The sequence below is a fragment of the Rutilus rutilus genome (assembly GCF_951802725.1).
Source record: "Rutilus rutilus genome assembly, chromosome: 12".
In the NCBI taxonomy this organism is placed as follows: domain Eukaryota; kingdom Metazoa; phylum Chordata; class Actinopteri; order Cypriniformes; family Leuciscidae; genus Rutilus; species Rutilus rutilus.
Window position 1 is genome coordinate 13,988,586 of NC_140217.1, and position 11,517 is coordinate 14,000,102.

The window sequence follows — 11,517 nt, forward strand, 5'->3', positions numbered from 1 at the left end:
AACTCCTCATTAGACTTCTCGAGAACTGCGGTTTTCTTTTCCAAGACGACATATTTTTGCTTGTATTCCTTAATCTCCGCAGCATTAAACTCCACTGATTTGGAGATGTTTGTAATCATGATGCTGTTTTGTCTAATTTTGTCTGCGATCTCCTCCAGCTTTCTATCTTGAGAATCGAATCTCGCCGTTAAGGAGTTAATCGCCTGCAGCAAAGCGGCATTGGAGATTTCACAGTCGTCTGGCTTCACCTTTTATTGAAGAGTTTTGGTTGGAGTAATGTGAGAAGCATCCCGTCGTCTTTCCTTTGGGTTCTCTTGGCCGTAATTGTGATCCATTTCCATGGGTACCTTTTGGGATCTGTTTGCTGAATGGGCCATGTTCCCGTCAAAATTTGTACTCGTTCGATCTAGAGCGTATCAAAAGAAACAACTGAAAGCAATAGAAACGTGTTTAATTGATCACTTGAGTTTCTTAGACTGGTTTATGAGAAAGCGACAATAAAAAGTATAAATTGAAATAGTTCTGCCAGAGCTCAGCAAAACATGTGCGCCTAGCTCGCCATCTTGCCGGAAGTCCCCTTCAGTGACTACTTGCTACTTGCCATAGACAAGGTTGTAGATGCCATGCATTCTGGACCATGTATCTTGTGTAAACTGGATTAATTGTTACGTGTGTCTATGTTGAATTTGTTTGTCTCCTTGGTGGAAAACTCTGCTATTTTCGATATAGCTGCAGTAAAAACCATGTACAGGAGAACAAGACATTTGAAATCTACAAAGAGAAACAGCTAACATGCATCTCATCAATCCTGAAACAAAAACCTTTTCATATTCAAAGTTCCAGAGACTCTTCAGAGAACGCACAACTCTTTCTCCCCATTCCATGGGAGCTATTTAGCCACACAACAGGGTTCAGTAACTCTGAACTCTGAACACAATTTATACATTTTTTATAAATTTATAAATTGTTAAGTTTGAATTCATTCTGATTTCCTCTGCAATTATTCTCCCAAGTAGATTAAGTGTATTCGTATGCTACTGAAAGCCTTGCGTCAGATCAGTGACGACGACTGATATTTGGCATTAATTCAAGTGTACTTGGTTTTGCAGAGGCAAGTCATTTCCGTTTAGGGCAGCAAACGCTGCTTGACCAACCTAAATTTGGGTGTGTCTAATTACTTCTGTTTTAATTTAATGTTATTTTAGATAAGTGTACGTGAGAAATCACAGGAGTGGCCAAACCAAGCTATTATAAGAGAAGTAAGATGGTGGGCTTGTATCTGTAATGGTGATCATACCGCTACTTAAGTAAACATTGAGTTAAATTCAAGTGTATGCAATTCCATGGGGGCTATACAAAAATATATTTGATTGTGTATGTGTGAATACGGCAAATCTCAGGTATATAGCGAATTACCTCTGTTTATTGACCAAAACTGACAAGCTTTGTGATCGTGAGACCCACGCAGAAGACGTGAGGACCTCTGAGCGGCATAGTTTCCTAATCTAAAACGCGAAAATATAAAGGAAAGAGAAAATAGAATAATCAAACGTTAAAATGGCCACGTTGCCTTCATATAGTCTTTAAAGAGACTAAATGTAATGAAAAGGCATTTAAAATCTAACAAAGAAAAAAGAGAAACAGCGAATGTGCATCTCATCAGCCCTGAGCCAAAAAACCTTTTCATATTCAAATGTATGACATGAGAATGAGCAGAAATTTGACCATGCGTTTAGCATGTGCTTTCGGTTCATGGGGTGTTAACAACAAGAGATCTGCACTAACTAAATGTGTGAACGACACCATAAAACAGCAAATGCTAAGTAGGCAACACCGGAACAGGTGAACTACTGCAATTCCTTGGAGGATGGATGCCAGGATGGGCTGGACCCAACCTGGATCAAAGCCAGGACAGCGGAATTGTTAGAACATAACCTGAGACTCGGGAGATGGGTGAAAAAGACACTTCAAGAGGACGTTCACACCTCACAGTAGCACACCACTGCATAAGTATGGCCTCCCAGTATAGAACTTGAACTAAATTTGCAACATAATTGTTACAGATTATATTCCACCCATCTCCTAGACATGAACACTGAACACACACCTCCATCACTACACCCTTACAGCATAATCACCTGGAATAGATCAAATCTATCCAGGCTGAACACTACACATCATAAGAAGATAAAGATGACATAGACTCCAAAAGTGTCACTTCACTAAAGATCTATTGTCCATCTTCACACTAACATTTCCAGATAGCTTCACACACATAGTATGGTAAAGCTGATCCCATGACATAGCATACGCTATTCACAACACTCTGCCAACACATGGAAAAACACTGTAATATATATGAATGGCTACAGTCACAAATCGATAATGCAAATTCTAAAGCAGAGGCAGCTATTAAATTTCAAAATGTTAAACTTTCTGATTGTTATTAGGGTGGTTGGAAAATCAGAGTGCCCCTGATTTCTCAACATACCACTAATAACAGAAACATAATAAAAACGAATAGATCAGGGGCCCGTTCTTCGTACGTCGCTAACTCAGTTAGCTGGATTTAATTGTTGACGATTTGGCATGATCTTGGATTGTTTGGTTCTTCGAAGCTCATCCTGGACTTGCTGTCATAGCAACAGGTGCGCAAGCTTAAACCTGCTCGGGAGCAGGCTTATTTCATGTAAACAGGATTAGACTGCGGCTTCATAAGCGGAGCTGATGCGGGAAGTCCAGCGCAGCACGATAGTGCACTTTCTGAGATACATATTTTTTCTCGTGACTTGTGAGATTGTCGTTTACATTTTGTTGGAAACGCACATTTATTTTCGACTTGTCGGAGTCTGACTTTAACTACAGCACAAACTGTTTGCATTGCCCTAAGATTATTTGCGAGTGGCTCTTTCCTTTACACTATTGGAGATGCGGAGAACTTGATGGAAAGTGCTGTCTGTCGTGTCATTCGGAGTTTACCCGGTGCTTTTAGGTTTAAAAAACAGTTTTAGTTTTTTTTTGTGGCATTTCCAAGCCACTTAAAGGTGAACTAAGTAACTTTTTTATCTTAACCGAACAGCTTCGGAGTCATTGGAATGGTTATATGACTGTTTTCGGGTTGAATGGTGGTCTTCTCGCACCCCTCGAGCGCCTTTGAGACGAAAAACCACCCTTGCAACGGCGGGCCGGGTTCTTTGAAAACAAATGCACATGACCAGCGGGAGAAGATGGGACGAGCCAACGAGTTTTGACGACAGTGTTGTCAAATATCTATTCCGAAGCTGTAGGGGGAGCTCTATAGAGAAACCCGCGAGCAAAAATCGAAAAAACAGCGAAGAAATCGGAAAGCTGCATAATGCAGCTTTAAGACCCAATGTTGTAAAGCAGTTTTTTTAAATCAGTTTTTTTTTAGGCTATCATATTTTTTTATGAGGATCATGAAATCATGGCCATGCTGATTACAGTAGCCTATATGTCACTCAGGCTTAAAGGGATACTCCACTTTAAAATAAAAATTCTGCCATCATATACTCACACTCATGTTGTTTCAAACCTGTATGAATTTCTTTCTTCTGTTGAACAGAAAGGAAGATATTTAGAAGAATGTCAGTAACCAGACAGTTTCTGGTGTCATTGACTTCCATAGTAGGAAAAAAATATACTATGGAAGTCAATGAGACCAGAAACTGTCTGGTTACTGATATTCTTCTAAATATCTTCCTTTCTGTTCAGCAGAATAAAGAAATTCATAAAGGATTGAAACAACATGAGGGTAATGACAAAATTTTCATTTTAAAGTGGAGTATCCCTTTAACTAACGTGATTGGTACCATAGACTATAGACTGCCATCAAGGCCTCAATGAAGGGGATTATGTGAACAGAAAGGGGGTTCACAATGTAAATGTGCAGCCCAGTTACTGTGATTCTTAATATTCCAGATTATATCAAATAAAAAAGGCAGTTGACTAAAATCTTCCATATCACAAATGTGAAAGCAAAATGGCCAGGATCTGTGCATGACTTAAGAATTTTCAGAGATTCACATTTATGCACATTATTTGAAAGTGGTAAGGAAAGTTCCACTATTAAATATCAAGCTCACTGTATTACATACACTTACGCTGATCCTAACAGAACTGCATTTTTTCATAGGTGATTATAACATGTTCCTGCCTGCAGACAGGTGTTTTATAACCCCATTCCCTGACCAAAACCACCAACTCTAGCCAGGACAAGGGCACACAATGAAATGAACTTTGGCTAACTAAAGGGAAGATTTCAGTGTCTGAAAAGTCTGAGGGTTGCACACCTGACAGGGCCTGTGACATTGTTGCATGTGCCATATTACACAACATTGCCAAAAAAACACTTTTCATTAAATGTTTAATAAAAGACAAATATGCTTAGTTCCTTGAGTTTTATTTCAATTGTTCTTTGTAAAGAAAAGCCAGTGGTCAACTGATATTAGACACATGCCTCATGCAACAAATAAAAAGGAAAAGTTGGCTATACACTGCCCACCTGTAGGCCTATGTCTCCTCTGTCTGTGCAGACTATAGGCCTTTCTGAAGATGTGAAATCCTGCAACTTATATTGCAGCCATAAAGCATACGGCTTTATGTTTATAAAAAAGTATAAATTAAGTAAAGTTATTTATGCACTTGCAGGTAGGCTAGTTCCTCCATATGACAGTTATCTGAGAGGGTTTGTTCACTGTCCAGTGCAATGGAAACAAATGGACATTACAAAGTCTTATACTTTCTTTCCTTTGGAAAGTTAGAAAATGTCCACTTACTGCACATATTTCAGCCACCACTTTCTTGGGAACAGATACAAGTGTTGGTGTATTATGTAAAAGTGCACAAAAGAGGAAAACACAATGTCATTACAATGAACTACACTCAGGAAAATGTGATCAATAACTCATGGCAAAATATTTTTACATTAACATAAGTTTATCAGTTTTCACTTTCACAAGTCAAAGCAATTCATCATTACTCAAGATTTAACAGTTGAAATGACTATACGGCCTTAATTTGATGCAGCAAAATTTATTTTACAGTGTAGGCTACTAAGATCTTTTCTTTCTTTTTTTCTCAGCCTTTTTCTTGGTTGCTTTTATAAACAGACAACCATTTATTTAACAGTGCCTTTTATAAAAGAGACTATAATATAACTAAAAATTACCATTATGTAGAATATTTGTGTACTTCACTTTTATTTGTTCCCATGTTCTAGTGTGGTGACTGACATTACAATTGTAAGAATTGAAATGGGAAGGTTTAAATAAAGTTAGATGGTACGCGAGATATCGCAAGCGTAAGAAACACGCAAAAAAAGGGGAGGAGTTGAAAAAGAGGAGGAAGAGAGTTGATATGGATGGAGAAATGGACGAGGTAATCGGGTGGAACGATGTAGAGTCATAGTTAAGAGAAATGTTGAAATAAACACTGAGTTCTGAGCACAGAAGTCTTGGTCTGACTCCTCTATCAAGTGACCACGACAGATACAGAAAATAGCCAAGAACCCACGCATAATACTCGGTAAGCACGGATTCCTCGAGACTCGCAAATCCGAGTATTACACTGGTGGCAGCGCTGGTTGGCTATTTTTATCTTTCTGTTTTCAGTATGGACATTTTCTACTTGACTCTGAACGACGTAAAATAGCCACATTAACCTGCAGGCACGTTAATATTGACCATAATATTTTAAGTGCTATATTTTTGCAAGTTCAGATCACGTGCCATTTTATTTTATTTTATTCCTCCTCTAGCCGTTGCTCGCACACACAAAATGTCTGATGGTGAGCATGATATTGTGGAGCAGCCGCAACCACATAACGTGATGGCTGGTACAAATTCACATGTGCCTTTCAGAATTGATCTTCCTGCTCCCTTTTCGGGTGATAACACTGAACCATTCAGCTCCTGGATTCAGAGATTTGAAGTTGCTCTTAATGTCTCTGCCACACCACCAGATAAAGCTAAACTTCTCCCTGCTAAGCTCTCAGGACCTGCGTTTGCATATTGGCAGTCTCTCTCCCCTGCTGTTAAAGCGGACTATGATCTGACTAAGGCCAGTTTAGGTGCTGTTTTTGGAAGTGCCACATTTTTGGCCACATTCCAAACATATTTGAATGCTCGTCCCCGCAAGCATCAGGAGCCTCTCGAAGTTTATGCAGCTGAGCTCACCAGTTTAGTGACGGAAGCTTTTCCTCAGTATGATGTCACAGCTCGAAATTGTGAAATTTTTCGTAGATTTATTACTGGCTTAGATCCTGCACTTCAATTGAAAATACATGAGCATGGAGCAGTGACCTTGGACAATGCTTTAAAAATAGCCAGTCAATGTGAACGTGCACAGTTGGCCATCAGCGTAGCTAATCCAACGGCTATCATGCCAGTGACTGTGCATCAGCAGCCTTTATCTGCCACAGTGACGCCAACGCCCATCGCAGATCTGGCCTCAGCCATCGCTGACCTCCGGATGGACCTGCATACTTTACGCCAGTCTCACGAGCGTCGGACTAACGACCGCCTGGATGTACTCTCACAACAGATCGCCAACCTTCAGCACAAGATGACAGAAACTACACACGCCTGCGCAGCTGTTGACTACAACATAACACCACGGACTCGCCAGCCTGAGTGGGATGACCGTCACCATCATCGTCAGGACTGCCGCTGCCCGTCACAGCACCTACAGAGAGAGCGACGACAACAACCTTATGATGACTACAGCTCCTCGCACCGCCGCCGCTCTTCTCACGATCACACTACATCTGATGAAGACCCCTGTCATCAGAGCCGTCGCAGCTATGGTCCCCCTCCCCTGTGTTGTGAGTCACACACCCCATGTCATTCACATCCCGATCAACATAGCCCCCATAGACACAATTATGCACACCCTAGACCAGACCGCTCCCCCTCAAGAGAACCCCGATCCCATTTGGTCTATGATGACAGACCACACGCCACTCGCTCGCCCTCACCAAACTCACATTACAGGTATTCTACTTATCGCACCCATCGCTCACCAGCTCCGCGTTACAAACAGTCACCACACTCTCATACATCCCCTACCCGCCATGTACATTTCTCTCCAGTCAAAAGAGATACTGCCCCTCCTTCGCCACATCAGGGAAACGAGTAGAAGCTGTCATTGGGGACCAAATGTCAGCTCCAGCACACTCGATGGTCCACTCTGATAATATGCACTATACATCCACCCCACCTACACCATTCATTCAAGTTACGCTGGCTGGCACCGAAATCTACGCTCTAGTCGATACCGGTTTGGGTTTATCCCTCATTATCGACGACTGTCGTAGATCGATCCCAGCCTTGGCATCTCAACCTATTAATAAGTCATTCGTGTTGGCCTCCTCAGTCACAGGACAACCATTAGACATACTGGGCTCTGTAACAGCCCTTCTGCATATTGGGGATGCCACATTTTCTCACATTTTTCACATAACACGAACAGCAACCCATCCGGTGCTTATCGGATGGGATTTCATGGTCAAACACGCAGTTACGGTCGATATACCACACAAACAGCTACGATTGTATGACACTACAGTATTTCTCTCACCGCCACAGTCATTCATTCCAGTACAGGGCACAGCGATCACTATCGCACAGGTAACTGTGCCGCCAATGTCAGAAATGACGATCTTAGTTTCAATTAAAGACGGTGCTGTCGCAAACCCCTTCACAGACTCATATGTGGGTATTTTAGAGCCTCAGTCTCCCCAGGCTGTGTCTTTAGGCATCGCGCGCACTCTAACGTCGATTCAAAACGGTAGAGGCATCGGTAGAGTCGTTAATCCGACGAGCCAACCGGTTATTTTAGAGGCGGGATGCCCCGTTGGCCAGTTTTTCTCCATAACGGGGAAAACACAAGATGAATACGTACTAGTTTCATCTGTATCCACCTCCACTGACAAAACACGCACTGTTCAGGACACGCTTTTAGCAGACACCTGCTTAGATGCAGACCAGCAGTCGTTACTTAAGGAGTTGCTGACAGAATTTGCAGACATTTTTAGTTCACATCCACACGATTACGGACGGACCGATTTAGTCACACACACCATTAACACAGGAGACGCAGCACCAATCAAACTACGCCCATATCGCACATCACCAGCGATGCAGAATATTCTACAAGAAGAGGTGTCTAGGCTTTTGGAGCGTGACATCATTGAGGAGTCACAGAGCCCATGGTCAGCCCCGGTTGTACTTGTTCGAAAGAAAGACGGTACATACCGGTTCTGTGTGGACTACAGACGACTCAATGCAGTCACAATCAAGGACTCACACCCTCTTCCTCGGGTCGACGACACTCTAGATAGGCTGTCTGGGGCACAAATGTTCAGCACGATTGATTTGACTGCGGGTTATTGGCAAATACCCCTTAACCTGGCAGACAAAGAAAAAACTGCGTTTTCAACGGGAGCAGGGCTTTATCAATTCCGTATGATGCCCATGGGTATATCAAACGCACCGCCTAGCTTCCAGCGCTTAATGGAGTTGGTGCTCCGTGGTCTTCATTGGAGCATTTGCTTGATCTATTTAGACGACATAATCGTTTACAGTGCAGACTTCGCACAACATCTGAAACATTTGCGCAACGTCTTTGGACGCTTCCGTTCGGCTGGACTTAAACTCAAGCCGTCTAAATGCCATCTGGCATGCTCCTCGGTTACGTTTTTGGGCCATCGTGTCTCCAGCGCCGGAGTTGAGCCTGACCCATCAAACATCGAGAAAGTTAAGACGTGGCCAATTCCAACATCCGCCACGCAGGTCAGGGCTTTCTTAGGCTTATGTTCGTATTACCGCAGGTTTATAAAACACTTCGCTCATACAGCAGAGCCCTTACACCGGTTAACACACAAGGGTGTTGCGTTCACTTGGTCAGTTCAGGCGGATGAATCGTTTTGCGTCTTAAAGGAAGCATTGACGTCGCCGCCTATTATGGCGTTTCCGAACCTTTCGATACCTTTCCTACTTTACACAGACGTGTCCCTGTATTCAGTCGGCTCTGTCCTCTCACAGCAGGTGGATGGCAAGGAGCATGTTATTGCATACGCCAGCCATGTGCTGTCTGTGTCGGAAAGGAAATGGTCCACTTTCGATCGAGAACTATTCGCCATTGTGTGGTCAGTGCGCCATTTCCGCCACTACCTTGCGTGCCACCCATTTACTATCATCACGGACCACAAGCCATTGGTCGGACTAAAAAAGCTCCCTTTGGACCACGATCCAACGGGTAGACGTGCACGTTGGGCAGTCGAATTGGATCTTTATGATTGGTGTGTGCGCCACCGCGAAGGTGCCAAACACTTGAACGCAGACGCTATGTCTCGACGGCCACAGGGTGAGGTTGTTCAACAAGATAATGGCAACGAACGGGAGTCCGCCAAGTTTTCGGTCGCCACACAGACCACATTGTTCGAGCCTGAGTTAAACCCTGCGTCGACACCTCTGCAAACACCAAAAATGGATGTTAATCCTCTCGTAGGCACGCCTGTTCCAAATTATGTCACAGCGAACCTAATTCAAATTCACTGGAAAGTAGCAGAACAACAACGGTCTGACCCTGATTTGGTCGCTGTCCACTCATGGGTAGAAACGGGTCATAAGCCCCCTTTGTGGAAGCTCCGGAAGGCATCACCATACGTTAGGAAATTGTGGTCACAATTCAGTCGGTTAACTATACATGACAATGTCTTGTGTAGACTGTCGCGCGAATCTCCTGCAGACGACGTCCTCCAAATTGTAATTCCGACGTCCTTGGTTCCAGACATACTGACCCATGTGCACGGCGATCCCTCAGTTGGCCACTACGGACATGCTAAAACCTTGAATAGGGCTAGGCGGCTCTTTTATTGGCCCTACATGTCTGCAGACATATCTAAACATTGTTCTCGATGCGCGGCCTGTCAGTCCCGACGTTCGCCTGTGCCCCGACCACAAGCTCCGCTCATTTCCATTTCTCCTGATCGACCATTCGAAATTGTCGCCGCGGACATAACCGAGCTGCCTTTGTCGACTAAAGGCAACCGTTACGTTTTAGTGATGATGGACCTGTACACTAAATTTGTAAATCTGTATCCTTTGAAGGATCAGACAGCTATCTCTGTGGCAGGTTGCATTTTTGATCATTATATACCGCAACATGGGGTTCCGGATGCCTTGCACTCCGACCAAGGCAGACAATTCGAATCTGACCTCATTCAAAATCTCTGTAAGTTATTGGGCATTAAAAAGCTCCGCACATCTCCCTACCACGCCCAATGTGACGGCGCTGTGGAGCGCTTCAATCGCACCTTAAAAGATGAGCTTGCCAAATATCTCTTTGAGTCTGGTAGGGAATGGGACGAACACCTCCCACATGTCGCATTAGCTTACAACACCATCAATCATTCCAGTACCGGGTTCACGCCATTCTTTTTAGCGCATGGACGCGAGGCCCGCGTTCCCTTAGACGTGCTATTTCAGGATGGCACCTCTGTCACTTCAGCCACATCGGGCACGCCTGCAGCGTTTGCTAATTCATTACGACACAGATTATCCTCTGCTTATCGGTCAGCAACTGCCTACCGGGACAAAGCGCAAGGACAGCAACAGCATTACTATGATCGTCATGTGAAGTACACTCCATACAAGGCGGGCGACTTGGTACTCCTTGATGACCCAGCCAACAAGCATAATAAACTACGTCCTCGCTGGGTGGGTCCTTATGAGGTTTTACATTCAATAGCACCTCTTGGTAGTCTTACCCCCGTGGATTTTGCTGTTCGTGATACTTCCAAACCACACGCCAAGACCAAAGTCATTCACTATAACCGCATGAAGCCATACATCACTGAGCAACACACACACCCCCCTCACCTCAGTTCACCGCCAAACCAAACACTCTGAACACACTATCAGGTCTCCTTCCACCTCATGTTACGCCAATAGCCCCAGGACCTCCCGCTGGACCCCCCAGGCCACGTTTGCCGCCAGCACACCAACCTTTGCCGCAGTACGGCCCCTTACCTGATGTTTCAAAGGACAATGATAGAGACATTTGCCCCGCACCTTCCTTGGTACAGCCCCCCCAAATGCCACCTTCGATGGTAGTGGGAGTACCCGCTGGTTCCCCAGTGTCCCCTGTCACGCAGTCCTCCACTCCACACGAACGTCCAAGGTTGCGTCGAATGCCAGCTTACTTGAAAGACTTTCAATTGTACTAAATAGTGTACTTTGAGGTTCTGATGTGACTTGGTTCTATCATTATACAGTATGCATAGTGTAATGAGTATTTTGTTTAATTTTTTTTTTTTTTTATACCACTGTAAGTTGTTTAACAGTATGACGAGTTCATTGTTCTCATGGCCTTACAGTAGTGGAAAAAAAGATATATATAATGTGTACGTTTCATGACATGCATTGTTATCACATGTTCTCTTATGGGTTTTGTGTCGACATACATAGAAATGAGGACATTTCTTATAGGAAGGGG